We start from the raw sequence: 24,167 nt of genomic DNA, 5'->3' as shown, positions 1-24,167 counted from the left end.
AGGATTATTTTGCTGATTCAATTTATACTCCCTTATAGGAGTATTTGCATAGCTAGGTGGTGCAGTGGATAGAGTCCTGGGTCTGGAGTCAGGAAGACTCATCTTCCTGAGTTCAATTCCAGCCTCAGGCACTTACTAGCTGTGTGACCCTGGGAAAGTCACCTATTCCTGGAGAAGGAAATTGCAAACCACTCCAGTATCTTTGCCAAAAAAAACCCCAAATGGGGTCACGGAGAGTTGGATGGTACAGAAATGACTGACCAACAATAACAACACAGGAGTATCTAACATGCTTAGGGCTCCTTCTTCTACAGGCTCATTCCTTTAGATTTAAGAAATTGATCCTGGTGTCTTAGACCCTGCAGGTCCTTCCAGGCTGGCAAGGTTTCTAGTGCGAATCTGGCAATAGTTGTGTGCCTGCTACCCCTGGACCTGGCTAAGGTCAGCAAGACACATCACCAGAAGGCAGATAAATTGTCATCCCACCACCGCTCTAGAAAGTGGCTGCTAAACTACAGGAGAAGGGTTTTGATCTGCATGGGAACATCTTTGTGGAACAAGCTTGCTCCAAGAGTAGGCACACAGCATAGCCATCCCATTAGGATGTGAGCCTCTTGATGACAGGGGCTGTGGGATTTTGTCTTTCTGTTGTATCCCAGCACTTAGCACAGTGCCTGGCACTAATAAGCACTTAATAAGCAATAAGCATTTATTTAGCACCTATTGTTTGCCAGGTGCTGTGCTAAGCACTGGGGAAACAAATAAACAAGAAAGGCAGTGTCTGCCTTCAAGGAGCTTGCAATCTACACAAAAGGAAGCTAAAAACTGGGGATGGGGAAGTGCCTGTTGTGGGGACATGGTGGAGAAGTCTAAGAAGAGGAGATGAGTGTTGACTGACCAAATGACAACTTCCCCCCCTCCCCAATTTTTGGACACAGATTATGTGGGGATTTGTCTTGCTTGAGAACATATATTTGTTACAAGGCTTTAGTCTTTTTCTTTTATTTTCCAATAGCAGATGAAGGGAGATAGGGATAGAATAGAAAAAAAAGAATAGAAACAGATTTAAAAACGAATGTTAAAAATTGTTTTTAACATGTAACTGGGGGAAAATAAAATGATAAGTAGTGTTTAAAAAGAATAGAAATAAGGGGCAGGTAGGTGGCGCAGTGGATAGATCACTGACCCTGAAGTCAGGAGGACCTGAGTTCAAATCCGACCTCAGACCAAATACTTGATACTAGCTGTGTGACCCTGGGCAAGTCACTTAATCCCAATTGCCACAACAACAAAAGAATAGAAATACAGATAAAAGAAGGCCATTGGGGCATCTTTTTAAAAAAAATGCAGAGAAAAGAGCATAGACAAGATGAATAACTATGAAAGCTTCAGGTTGAATATATGTAGATGTAGATATAGATATATGTGTGTATGGGGGTGTGTGTATATGTGTATACCCATGTATATATAGACACATACACATAAATAAAAATATATATGCATATACACATATTTTCTATATTACATATATTTAAAGCAAGCTTTATATGATCAAGACCTGAAGCTTCATGTAATCCTCTTTTTCTTTTCTACCAGGTATATGGAAATGCCTATTTTATTTGGTGTTTGTTAAGTTCAGAATAACAATAATTTACGTTTTTAAAACCACAATGTATGAAAGGAAATATGGCCTCAATGGTTTACCTAGAAAGCCACTGGTAGAATTAACTTTTCCTGCATAACTCTTCAGGAAATAAAGTTTGGGGGGGGGGAAGCATACCTGCCAAATGAAGCTAGTCTTCATTTATTTAATGAGAAAGAATGTTGGCCTCAGAATCAAAAGATCTAGGAGGCACAAAAGAGATCTAGTTCAGCCTTGTCATTTCAAATAAGGAAACTGAGGCATAGAAATGATGGAATTCTGATAAAGCTGCCCCCGCACTCAATACAGCCACTGCCCCCAGATTCAAGTCACATATTTGAACAGGTGTGTTCTTGTACTCAACCACAATCACACCATCCATTTAGCCCAAGACAGGATCACAATACCTAACTATCCGTCTTGACTAGACAGGATGACAATAGCTAGCCAATCAAAAAGCAGCACAACCAGGCTATCTGACCAAACCATAGAAGGGACCCCTCCTCTATTACTTAATCCCTTAACAAACCCCTCCTGCCTCTTTAATGTTAATCATATTCCTATGTTCCGTGTAAATTTTGTTGTGTAGTCAGCATCATATACACTATAAAATTGTCTGTCTTGCCTAGCTGAAGCTTAGCCACTCATCAGAGCCTGAAACTTCATAACCACAACAAATCTCCTTAACTGGCTTGGAGTTGGCCTGAGTCTTTGAAATTCTTTGAGACATCCCACCACATCACAACCTGACCTCATCAAAGCAACTGGGTCTGGAGTCAGGAACACCTGAGTTCAATTCCAGTCTCAGACACTTACTAGCTGTGTGACTCTGGGCAAGCCACTTAACCTGGTTCTGCCTCAGTTTCTTCATCTGTCAAATGGAGATAATAATAGCACCTACCTCCCAGGGTTGTTGTGAGAATCAAATGAGATGATATTTGTAAAGTGCACGCTACGTGGCATGTAGTAAGTGTCTAATAAATGTTTTATTTGCCCAAGGTCACACAATTAGTTTATGGCAAAGCCTAGACCAGCACCCAGGTTGTCCGATGCCCTGTCATCACACCATGATAGTATGGATGAGACCTTACAAGCCAAATGGACCAGTCCTCTCATTTTCAAGATGAGGAATTTGAAGCCCATGGAATTTAAGTGACTCATCCAATGTGACAAGCTGGGCTTAGATTTAGCTCTAGTAATTCCAAGCTCAGTGGTCTTTCCACGGACACATGATTTAGTCTTCATTTTATTACCTTTTTTGTTGTCTCCTCAGAGACTTTAACTTCCCTCTCCCTCCCTTAGAAAAGAAAGTTTAGTAGTCAAATTGTATCAGCAGATCATTCTAGGACAGGGCTGACTCCTTAATGGCTGAGAAGAACAATGGGGGGGATTTCCATCCTGACCAACAGCAGTCCATCTCTAGCATCTGTATCTCTGGCAACACCAAAGGGTGCTACATTAGTAAAATTGTGTCAAAGATAACCAGTATGAGAAAATTATTCATTTCTTCAAAATAATTCTAAGCTCTCGCTGATAGCCACACAATCTCATGACAACAAAAAAGTGTCGCTTAGGATCCACTTCACTATAATGGGAGCTACTCTGGAATTGCATTAGAGTCCCATTTTCTGTATCTAAAAATTTAATTTCATGAAACATTTTCTGTCTTAGCTCAGCCCAGCAAAGAATTGGATCATAAATGACTTGTAGACAAGGAAAGCCCCTCAAATACCATAGTACTTCAGTAAGGTATGCCAACTGAGAAGGGAAGGATGAAAGATCACTTCAAAATACTAGACAGTAAATAAATTTTACAGAAGAAACCACCCTTCAGAGTGATTTAGGACACTTAGAGGAATTGGGCTAATTTAATCAAGGCCAGAAGGAAAGGGGTTAACTCAAGTATTGAGGTCATTTATCTTTAACCCAGGGATTCTAAATCTTTTTAATTAAACTTCATTTTATTTTCATGAAATATTGCCTTTTCTGTCTTGAATTGAGAAAGCAAGAAAAACAAAATTGCTGTTTTTGTAAATTTTGCATAATTTTGTACAATCAAGCGAAACAAATGTCTGTTCTTGTCATTCTTGTTTTGTGCTATGGACCTCTTTGTCAGTCTAATGAAGTCATAATGGGTTTTTTTCCCCTTAATAGTACTTTTGCAATTACATGTAAAAATAGTTCTCAAGATTCATTTCTGTAAAATTTTAAATTCCAAATTTTTCTCCCTCCTTCCTTCCCTTCCCCCTCTCTAAGACAGCAAGCAATCTGATACATGTTATACATGTACAATCACGTTAAATGTATTTCCACATTAGTTATGTTGTGATAGAAGAATCAGAAGAAAAGGGAAAATGTGTTTTTTTATTCATAATTGAAGGAAATAATAAATTTCAGTTAGAGACTAGTGAAAATAAAAATTTCATTATTTTCCCATTTAAATTCACTTAAACCCATGAAATCTATCTGTAGCCCCCAGGTTAAGTACTCCTGCTCTAACTTGAAAAGGGAAGGAGAAGGAGAGAAAGGAAACAAGCATTAATTAAGTATCTTCTATGTAACAGGCACTGTGATAAATGCTTTACAAATATCATCTTGTTTGAACCTCACAACAGACCTGTGAGGTGGGTGCTATTATTATCCCCATTTTGCAGTTAAGGAAAATGGGCAGGCAGAGGTATGAAAAGAAGTATGAAGACCAATGATACCCAGAGTCTCTACAATTTCCCCTTCACCATTTCTTGTTACCCTTTTGATCCAACAAATCTCCACTTAGAGATTTACATAATAGTCATCATATGTCACTCTCATGTATTTTTAAATCCCTTTTTCTCAAGTCCCATCCACCAAGCCACTGCACTACAGCTAGATCTCATTCATTCATTTTTACTTAATAAACACTGATTAGATCTAAATAGCAGACAGTCTAAGTCTAGCCAGGTTGTGTAAGATGTAGACTTTTCAAGAGGAACTAAGTGGTTTCCATTGTTCTGGGAATTGGACTACAATGACTGCAATCCTAGTTTGGAGGATGATGAAAGGTGCTTTTATATTGAGATGAAAGGCTGTAAGAGCCTCTTTCCTAGAGAAAGGCCATACACTGTCACGTCCACTTTGTTTTTTGTCTTTCATCAGGCTCTCATCAGAGAATCTCAGACAAATGTATCTTCATCCCCTAAGACTATAATTTAAACCTGAATTTGTGTTCTTTGGATCCATGAAAAACAAGTTCCCATTATGATTTTATTTCTTCCCCCAAATTCCTCTATTTTCCTTTAATTTTTCTAAGTTAGCCTTCAGTTAATTTTAATCCTTTTTTCAATGATCCTTGATTTAACATAATTTTTATTGTATTGTGGTCAGTAAAGGATGTGTCTAATATACTGTTTTTCTGCATTTGTTTGTGAGGGTTTTATGCCTTAATACAAGGTCTTTTTTTGTAAAGGCACCATGCACAGCTGAGAAAAATGTATACTCCTTTCTATTCCCATTCAGAAATTACAAGTGAACTATTATATCTAGCTTTCTAAAATCCTGTTCAGGTCCTTAACATCTTTCCTGTTTAATTTTTGGTTAGAAAAGGGTACACTGAGGTACCTACAATAGTGGTTTTACTCTCTGTTTCTTCCTACAACTTTTTTAGTTTTTCCTTTAAACATTTATATGCTATTTTATCTGGTGTGTACGTATGTATGTATGTATGTATGTATGTACATGTATGTATGTGTGTATGTATTAAAATCAATTCATTGTCTATGGTACCTTTCAGCAAAATGTAGTTTCCCTGTTTATTTCTATTTATTAAATCTATTTGCTGTTACCCTGTCTGGGATCATGATTCCTACCCCCTGCTTTATTGAGTTCAGCTGAAGCATGATAAATTTTACTCTCATCCCTTATTTTAGCTCTGTATTAATCTTGATGTTTTAAGTGTGTTTTTTGTGAACCATATATTGTTGGGTTCTTCTTTCTAGTCAATTCTGCTATCCTCTTCTGTTTCATGGGTGAGTCCATCTCATTCACATTCATACTTATGATTGCTAATTGTGTACTATGTCTATTTCTCCCTCTTTTTGCTCTCTGCCCTCTCAATCTTTCCTTTTAAACCCTCTTCATGATGCTTCCTCTGAGTTTGCATTCTATTTGGATTATGACTAATCTGACTGAATCTATCCTCCATCTTAATCCCCTCCTTTCCCCTCTCCTTGTGCGCTCCTGTTTCCCTATTGTACTGAATGTATTTCTGCGCCACAGCTCTGACCTACATTGCTTCTCATGCTGATAGAAATGAGAAGCCTCAGAGGGCAGGTTATAGAATTCAGCAGAACAGTTGTGAGTATTTCACAAAACAGAGCTAGTACATGCATACTCTACCCTGCCTATGGCATCATTGAGGAAGTACCCAACCCAGGCCATTTGTATCAGTACATTTCCTGATTTACTCCTTCTTACAAAAGCAGTATGATACAGTGGGATGGGCTCTATGTTTAGTTTTCAATCCTACATTCCTAACTGTGTAATCTGGAGGCAAGTCACTCAATCTCTGTTTTCTCAAAATCAATCAATCAATCAATCAAATAAACATTAAGCACCTACTATGTACCAGGCATTGTGCTAAACATCTGAAGTTTCTTCAGGCTCTAAATCTATGGTCCTATGACAGAAAACTTAGTAAGAGCTTACTAAAATGCTTTTTTCATTCATTCATTCATTCATTCATTCATTCATTCATTCATCTAGTGAAAGTCAAATCTGAAGGAGCTACAGACGAAGAGCAATCACCATCAATTGTATCCTCCTCTCACCCTGCCCCAAACTGCCAATTACTGCAGTGCTTTTGTGAAGCCTCTTTTATTGTAAAGCAATATAGCATAATCAGTTTACTCATTATAGATTGGATGGTTCTTCCAGTGACCACTTTTAGAGACTGTTTACACCTTAAAATAGTAGTTTCAAAGAAAACAGAGAATTTTAAGTTTAAGCCTTTAGGAAAGGGGCAGGGGAAAAGCATTCATAAAGCACCTACTGTGTGTCAGGTGCTATGCTGAGCACCTTTTACAAATATTTTTTGACAGGGAAAGGAGAGGAGAAGAAAAAGTGGAGAGAAAAAATAAGTGCTTCTCTAATTGCCTGGACTCTTGGCTAGAGGAATCTCCCACCCTGGCCACTGCTGTCCCATCTGCATCCCTCGGACGAAGACGCTGGCCTCGATGGTGGAACAAGTGTGATTCACACCACTCTACAACTCTGCCATCTATTCTTCTGTGTGTCCCTCCTGACTTACTTCACAGACCTGTTCTAACACCTCCCAAGGTCAGCATACCCTCATTGTGCTATTCTAGTCACATAATCCTATCTCTGTCCCCTAGCTAGGAAGTCTCTTTGAGACCCTAGACTGCATCTCCCAGGATGCTTAGCTAGCCCCTAGATCCCATCCTCCCTAGAGCCAGCAATTGGACTGGTTTTTTCAAAGGCACACTACACCAGCAAAGAATTACATTATAGAACTAGACAAAATAACAGAATTCATTTGGAGGTCAAGAATCTCAGGGGAAGTCATGAAAAAAGTCACCAAGGAAAGGGACTCAGTAGTATCACATCACAAATTACACTATAAAGCAAGCATAATAAAAATAAATTTTTGGAGCCATGAAGGAGAGGGGAAAGGAAAGGGGAAAAAAGGACAAAGCAAAAAGTGCATAGCAGAGAACAAAAAAAAACTTACAAGGAAGCAAAGAAAATATGGACAGCTCTCAACATAATGTGTAGTACAGGCTTTCTTGATAGGGAAATTTATTGCTATATATTTTGAATACTCTCTTATCTTCTGCTGTACACATGTCATGCTTTTTTTTCTTTTTTTACTTTGAGTTTGTTTCAAGATTTAAGTTTATGATGTTTCTTTTTCTTTTCTCTATTGTGTATTTGAGTTTTGATGTTTGAGTCCAAAATTTAAAAAATTAAAAAAAGAAAAAAGAAAAACACAAGTTGGACATAAATCCCTAGAAGAAATAAAGCAAGAGTTTAAAAAGAAAAAAAAAAGAAAAAAAATTTTGGTACTGGTTGAAAACTAGAAAAGGCAATCCGTGAAACTACATACACAGGACCCAGAAGCAAACAGACATCATCAGAGAGTTCAGTAAGTCCAAGGATACCAATTATTGGAATAAGGACTCACTAGTTAACAAAAATTGCTGGGGAAACTGGCAAGCTGTTCATCAAAAATTATATTTATACCAATATCTCACACTACAATGTTAGGTTTAGACCAGTACCTCATACCACAATAAGATCCAAATGGATTCATGCCCTAAAAGGTCACATCACAAATGAATTAGAAGAGACTAGAAAGAGATACTATTCACAACAAGGAATAGGAGAAGAGCTCTTGACCAAAGCATAGAAGTGGTCAGGGAACATTGAAATGGACGATGTTGATTAAATACAACTGAAGATGTTTTGTTTGAAGAAAATCAATGTGTCTGAAATTAGATCACTGTTGTTTAGTTGTGTCTGACTCTTCATGACCCCATGTAGGGTTTTCTTGGTAAAGATACTAGAGTGGTTTGCCATTTCCTTCTCCAACTTATTTTACAGATGAGGAAACTGAGGCAAAAAGAGTTAAGTGATTTGCCCAGGGTCACACAACTAATAAGTGTTTGAGGCTGGATTAGAACTCAGGTCTTCCTGACTCCAGACCGAAGACTCTATGCTCTACCTAGCTGCCTTATGAAATTAGAAGGGAAACTATTAACTGAGGGGAAAAAATCTTTGCAGAAAATTTCTCTGACAAAGTTCTGATATCCAAGACATAAAGGGAAATAATGCAAAGAAATAAGAGCAAGAGCCATTATCCAATAGATAAATTGTCAAAAGATAAGAGTAGGCACTTCTCAAAGGAAGAGTTTTTACTTGAGGTAGGGGAGAGCTGTTGACCAGATTTTGGGGGGGGGGTGATAGACAGCAGTAGGGATAGTGATGCAAAATAAAAGAAGCAAATTTAAAAAAAATTTACAATTTTCAGTGAAAATTGTAAAAGCAGGGCAGTCTGGTACTACTATTTAAATATATTTTGTTATATATGTATATATTTACGTATATTATATGTGTATGTATAGGTGTGTATATGTATACACACACATATATACTAATATATTATATACACCCAGATACAGGTATGTGTAATATCGGACACTGTTACACTTCTTACTTATCTTGATCCACAGTGCTCAGAACTGAACCCTGTACCTCATATGAGATCTGGTAAGAGCAGAGTATGGTGCAACTATCATCAATTTCTTATTCATTGAAGCTATGCTTCTCATAAATGCAACATGCATTGTGTCTTCCATATCACACTGCTGTCTCATTGAGCTTGCAATCCACAGATATTTTTCAAAACAACCCCTTATGCCTCTTGACTTTTTATGAGTAAGTGGAAGACTACATTTATTCTTACTGAATTGCTGAATTTCATTGTATTAGGTTCAGCCTAGTGCTGTATTGCCTGCAAAGACCCTGTTGGCTCCTGTCATGCACTGTTAGTTATCCTTCTAAGCTTTGTGTCATCTGCAAATTGGATGGACATACCACCTCCCTTTAGTCCTATTATCACTTGAAGAAATTTAATTGGTTACTGGTAAGTCATCTCAGGATATATTGGTCAGGGAATGGCTAAATGTTTGGTGGAATATGAACATAATAGAATGTTACAGTGCTCTAAGAAGTAATGAATGATAAACACAGAAAAACATGGAAAAGCTTACACTATGATATACAGTGAAGTAAACACAGGCAAGAAAACAATATAAACAAAAGACTACAAAAATGTAAATGGAAAGAACTATGAAACAACTGAATGACCATTGAAGAATTACAAAGAAAGGTGGCCCCAAAGAAGAGACATAAGGAAATATTCCACCATCCCCCAACCACTCATTTGCAAAGATGGAAGGTCCATGAATGTGGAATACTGCATATTTTAAAGGCTTTTTAAATGTGTTTATTGATTTTAGCTAAATTTTTTTGCTCTTCCTCCTAAAAATATTCTTTCTTCTATGGGATGGCTCTCTGGGAGGAGGAAGGGGAGAAATACCTCAAAGAATTTAACAGATATAAAAATCAAAGACACTAATATATTGTGTTTTTTTAAAAAGTAAGGTATTACATTATATGTATTGGTATTAAAAGGGAAATTTTATGTAAAAGAGAAAAAACAAATTACTGTTTTTTCTTTCTTTTTCTGCTTTTTTCTTCGAGGGATGGTGAGTTGGGTAGGGAAAAGGTTAGGACATTTCAGAAATGAAGGTAGTATAAAAATAAAAGAAGTCAAATTAAAAAATCAAAGCTTAGGTTTGATGGTAATTAATTTCTACAATAAGACCAAAGCATTTTTGGCTTTGCAAAATTCCCTGAGTTCATGAGCATTTCAGGGTACAGTGTCAAGGCTATCTAGTATAACATTGAAAATAGAGTCAAAAGACTTGGGTTTGAATTCTGTATCCCACACACTTACTAGGTAATTTGATCATCAGGACCTTTTCTTAGGTCTCAGAGTCTCAGTTTCCTCATCTGTAAATGATATTTGCCCTCCCTGCCTGTTGTAAGGAAAGCGTTTGTAAATGTGAGCTGTTATGACTCAGTCCCTTCATCCAGGTCATCTATCCCCTTGGCCTGTGGAGATCTTAGGGGTGCTGGGAAGAGCTCTAGGTTTGAGTTCTGGTTCAGCCACTTACTATTTGACTGTTGGCAAGCCACTAGCCAGTCAGAGCCTCAGCTCCTCCACCTATGAAATAGAAGCATTGATATTTGTGTTGTGCATTTCTTAAGATTGTCAGAAAAGTGTTAAAATACAAAGTGAGTGAAATATTATTAAGATCACCTGCCAGTTAACCCCGTAACCCTCACAAAAAAATATAAATTCAACTCTGCTGAATGCCTGAGATTCTAATAACAAGATGTGGTGCCCATTGTGGGCTAACTCTGCTAACTCACACCTGAAAGTTGGGTCTTCCAGAGACAAGGCACTCTATAGGTGTGACCTTTTAAAAAATGATGGCTCATAAGCCCTGACTGCTCACCTTTAATAAGCAGCCCATTGATACTGTCAGCTTAAAGTGATAGCATTAATTAAAATGGCATCACATGAGCAGCAATAACAAAATGCTTCCCCTTAAACCTGGGGTGTATTCTCCCATAAATACACATAGGAAAAGTAAGCACACATATGGAGGCCACAGGTAGAACACACAAGTAGATCTATACATAGGCAACCAATGCGGCTTGGGCAATGCACACCTCCAGTCCAACCAAGGTTTTTCCCTTAGAGTAGCCTCACACTGCTCTCCCTGGATGAGCCATCTCTGCTAGGCAGGTCAACGGCTTAGCCCCTCGAGTCGGCTCCTAGCCTCCCACACTGCTCTGTGCTGGAGTCACTGTCTCCATGGGCTATGTGCTGAAATCTCCTTCCTTCCTGCTGCACTCTTCGAGAAATGCAGGGCAAAGATGAACAACAATTCCTCAACAGCAAAATCCTTTCCTTGGTGCTTTCTCTTTTCAAGATATCTTTCCTCCTAAACTTCTTCCAAACTTCAAGGATTCCTCCATTCTTCTAGTGCCCCAGGTTCTTAATCATCATTTTCCAGGACCCCATCACTCTCCTTCACCCTATACATCCAATCAGTTGCCAAATCTTGCTGTTTCTACCTTTATAACATTTTTCCCATAAACTCCTTCTTTCCCTTCATGCAGCTATTGCCTAAGTTTGAGACCTCATCATCTCTCCCCTAGATTATGGCAACAGCCTCCTAATTGATCTCCCTGCTTTAAATCCCTTCCCTGTTTCAATCCACCTTACGTGTTGCTGTCCAAGTGCAGATCTGACTATGTGACTCCCCTATTCAACTACTCCAGGGCTTCCCATTGCCTCCAGAATAAAATAAAAACCAAACTGGCCTTCTCTCTGTCCCTCATCCCTCAAATGCTAGTGCCCTCCCTCCCAAACTAGCTTATTTTTAACCATTTTACATTGGTGCATATATCTATCTATTTATATATCTATTTGTTTCATCTGTCTACCTATCTATTTATCTATCCACCTATGTGCCTATCTCCATATCTACCATATCTGTCTATCCATCTATCATCTATCTATCTACCTACCTAGCTACCTACTTACCTACCTATAGATCTACTTACCTATCGATCTACTTATCTATCTATCTATGTGTATATTAACTTTATATTTTTGCTGTATATATCTATGTAACTACTGTCTCTCCCACCAGAATTCAAGCTCTTTGTGAGAAGGGATTGTTCCATTCTTTGTACTGGCATTCCCAGAACCTAGCACCTGGCACCCAGTTAGTTGTTTAATAGATCCTTGACTGATTGATTGATTGACAGACCTCCTCTCTCAACTGACTAGAGAATGGCATGGCTGATCCTCTCAGGAGCCAGATGTTTCCAGTGTGGTGGCAATTACCTTCATCCAGTGGCCAAGGTCCTATAACTAAGAAAGTCCTCCATGCCTTCTAAAGGAGTAAAGAAGTATCCACTGGCCTGTCAAAGTCTGAAAGGGGCACACCCATCGTAGTCTCCTACAGAAAGTTTTCATGCTCTTTACAAGCCACTTGAATGAGATATTCCAAGTGTTATACTTCTATAATCTGTGAATAGACCACTCAGGGTGGCTGTTTGAGGACTGAAAAAGGCCAAGTCTAAAACAGGCTTTGCCCCACGTCCTACATAGGAAAAAAAAGAGCCTCTTCCTTAATTATGCAGATATTATACAGACAACCTTAAAAAAACAGATATTCCTGAGAGGTCTACGGACTAACATCACACCAAAATGACCAATTAGTAAGGTTCTTTCCTGGCTGCTTCTTTGGAGGGAAGGAAGTAATGGAAGTAGGAAGATCCTGGTCCTAAAGGGACCAGGGGAAGTGGGGACAGGGAGCACATGCCCGGAGGAGAGTAGTGGGAGACCTGGAAGGGAGAACAAAAGCACAGAAAGGAGAGACTGCAGGAGCTAGAATCGTGCTTCCCATGATGCTGGGCTGGGCCCTGCTCCCTTCTCAATCAGCATCAGCTTAACTAGACAAGCTGAGGCTCTGAGGAATCCTTGCCATTCCATCAAGTCACCTGCTTATTCCCCCAAGGTCTATTCATGAAAATAAAATTAATGTTTCTAGCCTATGAATTAAACATTAATGCTTCCTGCAGAGAATTTTTAGTTCTGTAGAAATATCCCTTTGATGGCAAAAGAAAAAAGACCCTGGCACATTCTAAAATAAGCTTCCACAGCTAGAAGGGTTATGGAGGAAGCAAAATCTGTGATTTTTTAAAGGAAAGGAGGGAGAGAAGAGTGAAGGAAGGAAGGAAGGAAGGAAGGAAGGAAGGAAGGAAGGAAGGAAGGAAGGAAGGAAGGAAGGAAGGAAGGAAGGAAGGAAGGAAGGAAGGAAGGAAGGAAGGAAGGAAGAAAGGAAGGAGGAAGGAAGGAAGGAAGGAAGGAAGGGAGGGAGGGAGGAAAGAAGGAGAGAAAGAAGGAAGGAAGGAAGGGAGGGAGGAAAGAAGGAGAGAAAGAAGGAAGGAGAAAAGGAGGGAGGGAGGAAGGATAGAAAGAAGGAAAGAAGGGAGGAAAGGAGAGAGGGAAGGAGGATGGAAAGAAGGAAGGAAGGAAGGAAGGAAGGAAGGAAGGAAGGAAGGAAGGAAGGAAGGAAGGAAGGAAGGAAGGAAGGAAAGATGGAAGGAAGAAAGGAAGAAAAGAAGGAAGGAAGGAAGGAAGGAAGGAAGGAAGGATGGAAGGAAGAAAGGAAGAAAAGAAGGAAGGAAGGAAGGATGGAAGGAAGAAAGGAAGAAAAGAAGGAAGGAAGGAAAGATGGAAGGAAGAAAGGAAGAAAGGAAGAAAAGAAGGAAGGAAGGAAAGAAAGAAGGGAAGGAGGAATGAAGGAGAGAAAGAAGGAAGGAAAGAAAGGAGGGAGGGAAGGAAGGATGGACATAAGATGGCTGCTGCTGATTTTCTTGTGCTCTGAAAGATGCTGGGCATTCTAGAAGGCAGAAATGAAAAAGGTGAACATTCCAGGCATAAGGGACAAAGGTATAGAGGCTGAAGATTGAATGCTGCATGCAGACAACAGCAAATAAACCCCTGGCTGGAGTATAGGGTGTATGAGAGGGACTAATGTGTCTTGGAAAGATAGGTTGAAGCCAGTCTGTGAAGGGCTTTAAATGACAGATAGAGGAATTGGTATTTTATCCTAGGGGCAACAGAAAGCCACTGAAACTTCTTAAGTGAGGGAGTTCCATAGTCAGATCTGCACTTTAGAGATATCTATTTGGCAGCTGTGAGGAGGATGGATTGGAGAGGTCTAGTATGAGCCGTATCCTGTGATTCCCTCTCCCCCATGCAAGTTTAGATAGCTCTTCCTTGAAAGGTATTGAAATGGTTCCCTCGGGAGACTAGGGCTCAAGCCACTGGCATAACTTCCTAATCACCTGGGATAAAGCTGGAAAGGAGGGCTGGAGCTCCCCTCTTGCCTGTGGATCACATGGGAAGGATGGGCTCAGCTGAATCCTGAAGAGGGACCTCGATTGCAATTCTGAGAGACTGAGAAGATAGCAGTGCTCTCAATAGAAGTCTATTCTGGATATACTGAGTTTGAGATATCCACAGGACAAGCAGGTAAAAATATAGCGATACAGATACGGAGCTCAAGAGAGAGGCGAAGGCTGGACATGTAGATATGAGAGTCATCTACATAGGGATGATCATTGAACCCATGAGAACTGACAAGACCACTGAGATAAAGTATAGGATGGATGGACGGATGGATAGATGGATGGATGGATAGATGGATAGATGCATGGATGGATGGACAGATAAATTAACTAATGAAAAATCATTTATTTAGTACTTACTATATACTCTATTAAGCACTGGTGTTACAAATAAAAGCCAACAAGACAGCCACTGCCCTCTATTATTCCTATTCTTTTATTAGAATGGAAACTTTCTTACATTACCCCTGCCCCTCAACACTAACTCTAGGAACAGTAATCAAACCATCAGTACCATTATTGGTAAATCACTCTGACTTTGATGTCCAAACATTCCTCCCTGGACACCAGTCCCCTACTTCTTACGTGTAAGCTTTGATGACATCACCAAATGACATTTAATAACACTATTACGTATGAAGCAAAAGTTGCCCTTCTGTGCATGGGCTCTGGTCACATGTGTTCACCAGATGTTCCATATTTGTGTTCAGTCTTCTCACTGATGGTATGAGTATTTTGGGATGATAGTGTCCGAAGTTTGTGGAGAGGAAATATACAAGTGCTATTTTTCATACTATGCTATGTCATCAAATGTCTTTGCATTATATACTCTGGCTGACTATTACAAGTAAACACTTGTGTGGGTCCTTATGAGCCATGAGTGGAAGGAGACCCATAGAATACACAGAACCTGGGATAGCTTGTCTGAGGGGGCCCATGTACAAGTGGAATGAGATACTCTGATACACAAGAATGGGGAAAAAAGGGGAAGGGGGATAGGAAAAGTGACCAGCCATCTCTGAAATGAAAGACAGCATAGACTTTGACCAATCACATTTTTATCTGCTTTGCTCAGTGAGAAAACCAAGCTGAGAATTGTTTCTACTATGCAATTGGATGCATAGAAGATGAAAGGGGAAGGAAGGAAAAGGGAAAATGGAGGCAAGATTCTATTTTGTAGAGGCATATAATAATACCTTATATAATACTCTATGAAGGTCTTTCAAATACATTACCTCATTTGATCTTTCTGTGAAGTAAGCAGGACAGGTGATATCATTCTCATTTTCCAGATGAGGAAATTGAGGCTCAGAGAACAGATTCCTTGACTTCATTTCTCCCTCTAACATTCTAAGATTATGATGTGTCCGAGGTCACATAGCTAGCACATGTTGGGACTAGAACCCAGGTCTTCTGTCTCTTGGGCTAGTACTCTTTTCATTTACACCTCACTGCCTCCTGATTTAGCACTTTCTGATTTTCAATGGCATCATTGAGCATTTGGTGCTTTTAGCAACCAATCTCAAACCGGATGGCTGACTATGTTCTGTGAGACCCAAGTCTGGGTCCTCATCTTCAGCTCTGAGAAATCTCAAAGTGGAGAATAGTGACTACTTTTAGCTGAGAAGATGCCCCTCTGAGAGAAGATGTGCCTCATAATAGTAAGGATTCACAGGGCTTTCCCTGAGGGGAGTGTGACATGCACACCTGAAATCCTGGATCAAACTACAGAGCACTGGTTGTCTGTAATGTATCGTCTGATAAGTGATCTCATAGACCCTCATATCAGCACATAACATACAAATAAAGACTGCTAGAGTAGAATGACAGGCAGGGCTTATTTTTCCTACACATCTATCTGTCCAACAGATTGCAAGTATCTCCAGGGCAAGCCCTGAATATTTTGTCACCTTTGACTCCCTAGTACCAAGTACTGTACCTTGCACATGTATTTTTCAGACTGGATTTGTAATTTTATAGGTGTAGGGAATCTCCCAGGAAGGAAAATCTACTAATGGTAGCTAGGTGGAAAATGGATAGCATGCCTGGCCCGGAGCCAGGAAGACCTGAGTTCAAATCCAACCTCAGTCACCGATTAGAATTGTGACCCTGTACAAGTCACTGAATCTCTGTTTGCCTCAGTTTATTCATCTGTAAAATAGGAATAACCACACGTGGTTGCTGTAAGGATCAAATGAGATATGTTTGTAAAACACATAGTAGATGCTTAATAAATGCTTATTTCCTTCCTTCCTTCTTTCTTTTCTTTGTAGTTCAGCAACACTGGTGTGCAATTTATGGTCTTAGAGAGTTTCCTGGAGCACCGAAGAGTTAAGTGACTTGTCTAGGATCACATAGCTATGGTGTCAGTAGTGGGATTTGAATCCAGCTTTTCTTCACTCTAGGGCTAGCCCTCTATTCACTATCTCATGCTGCTTCTCACCTTGTATACAATAGGCTTTTATAAATGCTTGTTGAATTAAATTGAATGCACAAAAAGGAAGCAATACCTTCCTCCATACCAGTCCTCATCTAGCATGGACTGAAAGCCCTTCACCATGTTGGTTTCCCTCATCTGGAAGCTCTCCAGCTTATTTATCAAAGTCCTTTCTAAAATGAGGTGCCTAGAATTCACCATGGTGCTCCAGGTATGAAACAGACTGCATCAGAAGGCCCCCTTCCCCTACTCTCACCTCAATCAAGCATGTAATAGAAATTTGAGAGGAAGTAGATTTGGGAAAGCATTGGAATGAATCAAAGTCATGAAACTAACTCAATGCCCAGCTATTATATATACTGCGTGACTTTGTGCAAGCCACTTCCCTTATATATCTGTGCCTCAGTTTCTTCAACTGTAAAATGAAGTTGATCATATCTAAGGGTCCTTTCTATCTCCCAGTTTATTATCTATGAAGTCTGCCATGGATGTTCTTTGCTGGTGACCAAAGCTTTCTATATATCTTGGAAACTTCTTTATTAATTAAAGAGAACTCCCTAGAAGTGAAGAGATAAGAAGCAAAGCAAAATGTGAGAAGCTAGAAGAGGTTTAGGTGGGGAGAGAATACAAAGAGAAAATTACAAGAAGATTCATTAAATGCAGATGTCAAATGTCAAAACCAATGGCCCCCCAGCCTGTGACATATCTTTGCCTCATCTAAATGGCATGTACCTTTTTAAAAAATGAATCTTAAAGGAACTATAAAAACCAACATATTTTCCATCACTCTACCTGCAGTTTTGCCAAACAAAACCACTATTTCCCATAATCTATGTTATTTTTTTGGTCACATCAAGAGTTTCTGGCTTCACATAATCAGAGAGTATCTTATCACAGACCAAAGGCAATGTTTAGATTGCTTTTCAATGTGCCTTTTGTTTTAACTGCAAGTTAAATGTAGTCCCAGTCCAATGGTCAAGAAAGGCTTCCAAGGGCTTCAGCATAAAAAGAAGACAGTCCCACGCAATGCTCCGCTACAGAGGGTAAGGTTACCAGGCCAGTTTATACATTGAAAAAGGCTAGAAGAATCTGCCTTACCAATTGGAACTTCAGCCTACACTTGATACAGTCTTAGAATATCAAGCACAATCTGATGTATGTGGCTTTTGCAGCAGCTCTGGGCACAGAACGGAAAGATTTGAAGAGGACAGATCATCTCAGTCTTGAAGTGGTTCATCTTGTGGGGGGAGGGACCAAAACTGAGAACGTGAAAGATGGAAGGGAAGAGGATGTAGCTCTCTGGACTTTGATGATGTTCAAAAATGCTCCGGATCAATTGAGTCTTTCGAGAGGAACAAAGAGGAACACAGTGGCTAAGAATTTTGAATCCTGGCTCTCACACTCATTAGCTATGCCACCATGGCTTCTTTAAACCTCAGTTTCCTCATCTGTAAAACAGAAATAATAAGAAATTTTGCACTACTTGCCTCATGGGTTACAATGAAGAAAATACTTTGTAAAAAGCTCTGTGTTGTTAAGTTGTTTCAGTTGTGTCCAACTCTTCATGGCCCTATTTGGGGTTTTCTTGGTAAAGATACTGGAGTGGTTTGCCATTTCCTTTTCCAGCTCATTTGACAGATAAAACTGAAGAAAACAGAGTTAGATGACTTGTCCAGGGTCACACAGCTAGTAAGTGTTTGAGGCCAGATTTGAATTCAGGGAGAGTCTTCCTAATTCCAAGACCAGTGCTCTATCCACTGCAGCACCACCTAGCTGCTCCCCAAAAAAAGTTTTATAGGACTTAAGAGTTGTTGGTATGACCACTTCTTTCCAAAAAACTCTGGTGAGGACCATTGCCAAAGGCTTGTGTCTCTCATGCCTGGGATGTACTCCCTTCTGACCTCCACCTCTTCGATTCTCCTAAGCACTACCTTCTACATAATGCCTTTCCTGGTCCCATCTCTCCCAGCTCTTAGTGCCTTTTCCCCTCCAGATTATCCTGTACCATTTATTTTGTGTATGTGGACTCGTCTGTATTCTTATTGTTTCCCCTGATAAAATGTAAACTCCTTGTTTCTTTTTTGTCTGTATCCGCCAGTTCCCAGCACAGTACCGCCATGTAATGGGTGCTTGTCAAATGATTGTTTGAGCCTTTCTGAGACTCAGGTGAGAACCTTCAATTACCCAAACCAGTCATCCTCAAGTAGGGAGAGCAATGAAACCACATTTTTTTTTCAGTCAATACCCATTATAAAGTATACTGTGTGAAATGCACTGTGATGAGGAATGTACAAAAATAATTAAGTCAGGCACTTGCCTTCCATTAAAGGAGGTGACCTGTACAAAGATAATGATAACCAACAGTGTGCTGATAAATATTTAAGAGCTGACCCTGGGGCTGGGGGAGGGGGAAATACATACACTACACATTTTAAAGTTTAATCTAAATTATTAACATTTTCTCTGTCATTTTCTTAAATCTAGACAATCAACAAAACATCAAACCCAGATTTGTAACATTTCCTGATTTCTGAGGTGCAAATGTTAATTCATCCTGAAAATTTAGCAATTGGCTCCTTCAACATATCCCTGAATAACTCAAAACAAGGTGAGTGTATGAGAGGTACAAGCAAAGGGCTATGAAGTTTCTAAGGAAGAGGATGGTGATGTTTGAACTAAGCCATGAATGATGTAAAACCCATCCCTCAAAGCCTGTTTGAATGGGACTGTCCTCATTGGTAGAGATTGATTATTCAACACCATACAGTGGTATAAAGGATGGAGCTGGTGAGAGCCTAGGAATCCTCTGGCTTCCAATTTCAATAAAGAAGACAGGTGGTTTTAGACTCTCTTCAGGTTCCTGAAGGGAATGAAAGATTCTGGAAAGAAGCCAACATGTAAAGGAACTGGTACCTCCATAATGTCCCTATCCCTGATTTGCTACACTAGAGGCTTCAGGGAATTTCCCCATGAGTGAGATCTTCCTTGAGTCTTTCTTGATTCAGCTGAGCTACCTGGTTCCCAATGGGAGAGCTCATTTATTCTGCCTTGCATGCTATATATTCACATCTGCACACCTTCTCTGATTTCTGTTTTGTTATCAGCTTGGATAGATGGTTTTATTTGCTATTTCCTAATGTAGAACTGGCATTTGGTGGGAAAGGAGTCAAACCTTGGATATACAGCTTCTTGAGGCACTCCTCCATTAAGGGATAGCAATCAGGAGCCCAGCTTGAACCTAGAAGTTATTTCCCTTTGACTATAAATATTTAAGGGGAAAGAGTGACATAGTTCTAGTCTAGTATCCTTTGTCTGAGAATAGCAGTATAGCCAGCCCGATGATCTCCTCCTGGCAAGAATCAAAGTCAGCCTCAGAGATGGATGGATGGAGAAGCCACATCCAGACAGACTCATGGGAATACACATAACCTACCTGGGAAAAACATACGCCATTACAAATGGCTAGCATTTCAACAGATATACATACTCGGTTATAGGGGTTGGAGGTAAGAATGGATGTGGGCAGCTTTCAGACACATGGAATGGGGCAAAAGTACAAAAACAGGAAATCGTGGAAGACGTTCGTGGAACAGTGAGTGATCTAGTTTGCTCCCTGGAGAAAGGATAATAAAAGATAACTTAATACAGGTAGGCGGAAAACAGAGTTTGGAGAGTCTTAAAATGGCAGGCATACACTTTGTATTTTATTCAATAGGCAGTGGACAGCCATTAATGGACTTTGAACATTACCAGATCCATCAGATTAATCTGGAAGGATGGACCTCGGCTAGAGGCAAGAGAATCAACTGTCCTATGGACATGTCCAATGGATTCTCCCTAAAGAAAGATTTAGAGTGAGGAATAGTCACTAGGTGTTTGACATAGGAATAGCTTCATGTTGCTAGGCTCCCAGGAAAAGAAATGATGGAGCCAGCATCAGGGGTTGGGGAAGTGAAGAAAAAGAAGAGAGAAAAGGTTTCATGAAGCCATTACATTCTTGGAGAGATCCCCTACTCTGTCTAGTACCTTAATTTTTTTTTAAGGAAGAAGGAAAGGAAAGGAAAGGAAAGGAAAGGAAGAGGAGAGGAGAGGAGAGGAGAGGAGAGGAGAGGAGAGGAGAGGAGAGGAGAGGAGAGGAGAGGAGAGGAGAGGAGAGGAGAGGAGAGGAGAGGAGAGGAGAGGAGAGGAGAGGAGAGGAGAGGAGAGGAGAGGAGAGGAGAGAGGGAGAGGAGAGGAGAGGAGAGGAGAGGAGAGGAGAGGAGAGAGAGGAGGGGAGGAGGGGAGAGGAGGGAGAGGAGGCACACTAATGATACTTCTCAATCTTAAAAATAACTAATTAACAACAAAGAAAAAGAAATAATCATTTCAAAAGGTACTCATACATCGAAGTGAATGTATCAATAATAAAATGTCAGAATTCATACATAAACCTGGATCACACTCTCCCACCAATATCTGGGGAATAGAATAAGCATGCACTTCTAGGGACTTGGCACTGAAGCACGTGAGGGAGGAAAACACAAGTGCTTCTCTGCTAACGCTTGTCTGTAGTGGATTGCTGCTCTCCAGCTGCCCAGATCTCTCCTACATTCCAAAAGAGCATTTAGAAGCTCTATCAACTTACAATTATCCTTAAAAGGGTATTTAGCAAGTGGTACCACTTAATTTGAATAGCATTTCCCTTTAAGCCAGAGAATAGGAAGGAGGGGAGGGAAGGGAAGGTGAGGGGAAAAAAGGGGAGGGGGAAGGAGAAGGGAGGAGGGCAGAGTGGAGGAGACAGGAGGGAGAGGGGAGGAGGAAGGACTGAAAAAGGCTACCATCATCATAATGAGAAGCAGGTTAGACAGAGTAACAAAGAAGCTCAGATGATCCTTTAAGGATTAAATTTCTCTGCCATTCTTTCTACCTTTCCCCCAAAGGGGGTGATGCTTCTCCTGAGAGCATCTGAACTGATGCTTCAGCAGTAACCTAGGTAGTGTTGGTAATAACGACATATTGTTGGATTGGAGTCAGTGGACTTGGATTCAAATCCTAGCTCTCCTATTCACTACTTGTGTGATCTCAGTATCCTCATCTGTAAAATGAAAAGGATTAGACCTCTAAGGTCCATTCCAGCTGCAAATCTATGATCCTGTGTTCCCATGACCTCCTAAACCAGTTTATTTCATGCCTTATTTGCGGTTTTTAATTCTAGGTGCCATTTTAGAAAGGACATTGATAAGGAGGAGAGTGTCCAGAGGAGAGTAACATGAGAATGGAGGGCCTCTAGTTCATGCCATTCAAGGCCTATTTGAAGGAACTGAGGATGTCTAAGATAGAGAAGAAAGGGTCTGGAAGAAATGTGTTCCAGTACTTGAAAGGTTGTCTTTTGGAAGAAGGATCAGGCTTGGTGAGTTCGGCCTCAGAGAGCAGAGCTGGGAGCAATGAGTCGAGAACCCAAAGAGCCAGCTCTAGGCTTGGTGGAAAGAAAAAGCTTCCTAACAATTAAAGCTATGCAAAAAAAGTAGAAGAGGCTGCCTTGGGCTGGTAGTGCTTTCCCGATCCCTGGAAGACTTCAAGCCAAAACTGGAAGACCACTTGTAAGGCACATGGTGGTAGGAATTCATTTGTGGACGTGGTTAGATTGGGTGTCTTCAGAGCCTTTCCAATTTTGAAATTCTGCAATTCGGTGATTCTGCAGGTATGGAGGACCTAGCCCCAGCAGACTTTCTGGACAGCTAGATCCAGGAAACGATGGCCCTCACAGGGCACCCTTTGACCCACATGCCATCCAATTGCCACACCCCATGTGCCACTCAGGAGTTCTGTGAAGCAATGGGGAACCAAGCCAATCAAACTTGAAATGGAAAAGAATCGTCCCCACAGAGTAAGGTACAATTAATTCCTGGGGCATTTCCCCAGCAGAATAGAAGTGTCTTCCAGACTAAGTCTTTCCAAACAAATATCCCCCCACTTTAACACAAGCCAGCTCTACAAGACTCACCCTATTTAGGACCCCAAGTTTGTGCCAGGAAAGATGGCTTTTCAGTGGCACATGCTATATGGAGTTGAATAGCATGGTTTATAGGACAAGACCTGTATAAATATAAAATAAGACTATTAAGTGTTCACTTCTATCTGCTTTTTTCTCTAGCATTGTTGCCAAAAGAATAAAGCCTTAGAGACAGGTATGCTCTGATGTACAACTCACAAGTAACCTGTCTAAAATGACCAAATTCTGCAGCTTAGCTTATAGGAAGCCTGCTAAGGAGAGCCTTGGTTTGTTTTTAGCCTGGAAGAGTTTCAGTGCCCTGAGAACATTCTGTGTTTTCTACAGCTTGCCGTTTAGAAGTGAGAAGAGAGGGAGACAGACAGACAGACAGACACACACACACACACACACACATATGTACACACAAAGAGCCATGGGGAGAGAAAAAGATGGAAACAAGCAGAGTAAAAGGGATGGAGAGACAGACAGAGGTCACCAGAGACACATTTACAGCAACCTTAAAGAAGAGACAGTCAAGGAAAGAACACAGAAGCCTTGCGCAAATCCCAAGGCAAGGAGTCCTAACTGCCACTGATCACTAAAAATAACAAATATTCGTCTACCCTTCCCATTCACCCCCAAATCAAATACAAGCCCTTCTCTACAGATTGCCAGCGTTCTTAACGAGTATATTTTTAAACTGTGTTTTCCAATGATGGGGGAGGGGAAGAGGGAAAGAGAGAGGGAGAGACAGAGAGAGAGAAACAGAGAAAGAGAGACAGAGAATGGAATTCTGTTCAATGAAAAAAATAAAATTTAATTTTAAAAAAGAGAAGAAGAAAAAATACTTCTTTTAGAAGCAGGCAGGAATGTTATTTCCCTCCTCTCTTCCCACCCCCATTCCACGTAAGACTATAGAATTTGCCAATCAACCACTACTAAGGTATAATTCAAGACATTTAAGAGACTATTTAGAGAAAAAAAATACTCTCCTTTCCTTTTTTTTTTTTTTGGCAGGGGGAGGGAAGGACTGGAGGGTTGTTCATAGAGAAGGGTGATCCCTCACTCCTTTATAGATCACAGGAAGGCAAGAAAAAACACAAGCTTGGGTTACCTAGTTTAATTCCCCAGCTGAAGAAGGGATCAGTAGCTATCACATCTGTCTTGGCTATTATAGAAAAAGCTCATCAACAGCAGAAGCCAAAATAAGCTTTCTAAGGTTGAGGTGGGACTCCAGGGTGGAGGTCGGAGGTTGAAATCAGGCAGGAACAAAAATCCCAAGGGGGTCCTGGAGCCTTAGCATCTCCTCCCTCTAGCACCCAGCTCCATTGTTGGGAGGTGGGTGGGGAAGACCGCCACAGGTGCTTATGCAGGGAACTGCCCTCTGTCTGGGTCCAAGAGTGGACAGCGTGTACATAACAAGTGTATTATAATCTGGGGCTTTGAATGAGCTTTATGTGGGGCTGGAAAAAACAACGTCAGGGGCTAGAATAGCAAGCAAATAGCAAATGGGAGGGCGGGAGTTGGGGATCGGGGTGTAGGAATGGAGAGAATGAGAA

General features: G+C 40.4%; 1 protein-coding gene across 1 annotated transcript in view; it reads right to left on the bottom strand.

Annotated features, from left to right (window-relative positions):
- SCD5 (stearoyl-CoA desaturase 5) overlaps positions 1 to 24,167 on the bottom strand; it is an 85,709-nt gene that overhangs the window by 59,906 nt on the left and 1,636 nt on the right. The window lies entirely within an intron of this gene.

Source organism: Phascolarctos cinereus, unplaced genomic scaffold (genome assembly GCF_003287225.1).
Source record: "Phascolarctos cinereus isolate Bilbo 61053 unplaced genomic scaffold, phaCin_HiC Scaffold_9;HRSCAF=440, whole genome shotgun sequence".
In the NCBI taxonomy this organism is placed as follows: Eukaryota; Metazoa; Chordata; class Mammalia; order Diprotodontia; family Phascolarctidae; genus Phascolarctos; species Phascolarctos cinereus.
The sequence above is the reverse complement of the archived record's forward strand: the minus strand, read 5'-3'. Positions and strand labels throughout refer to the sequence as shown.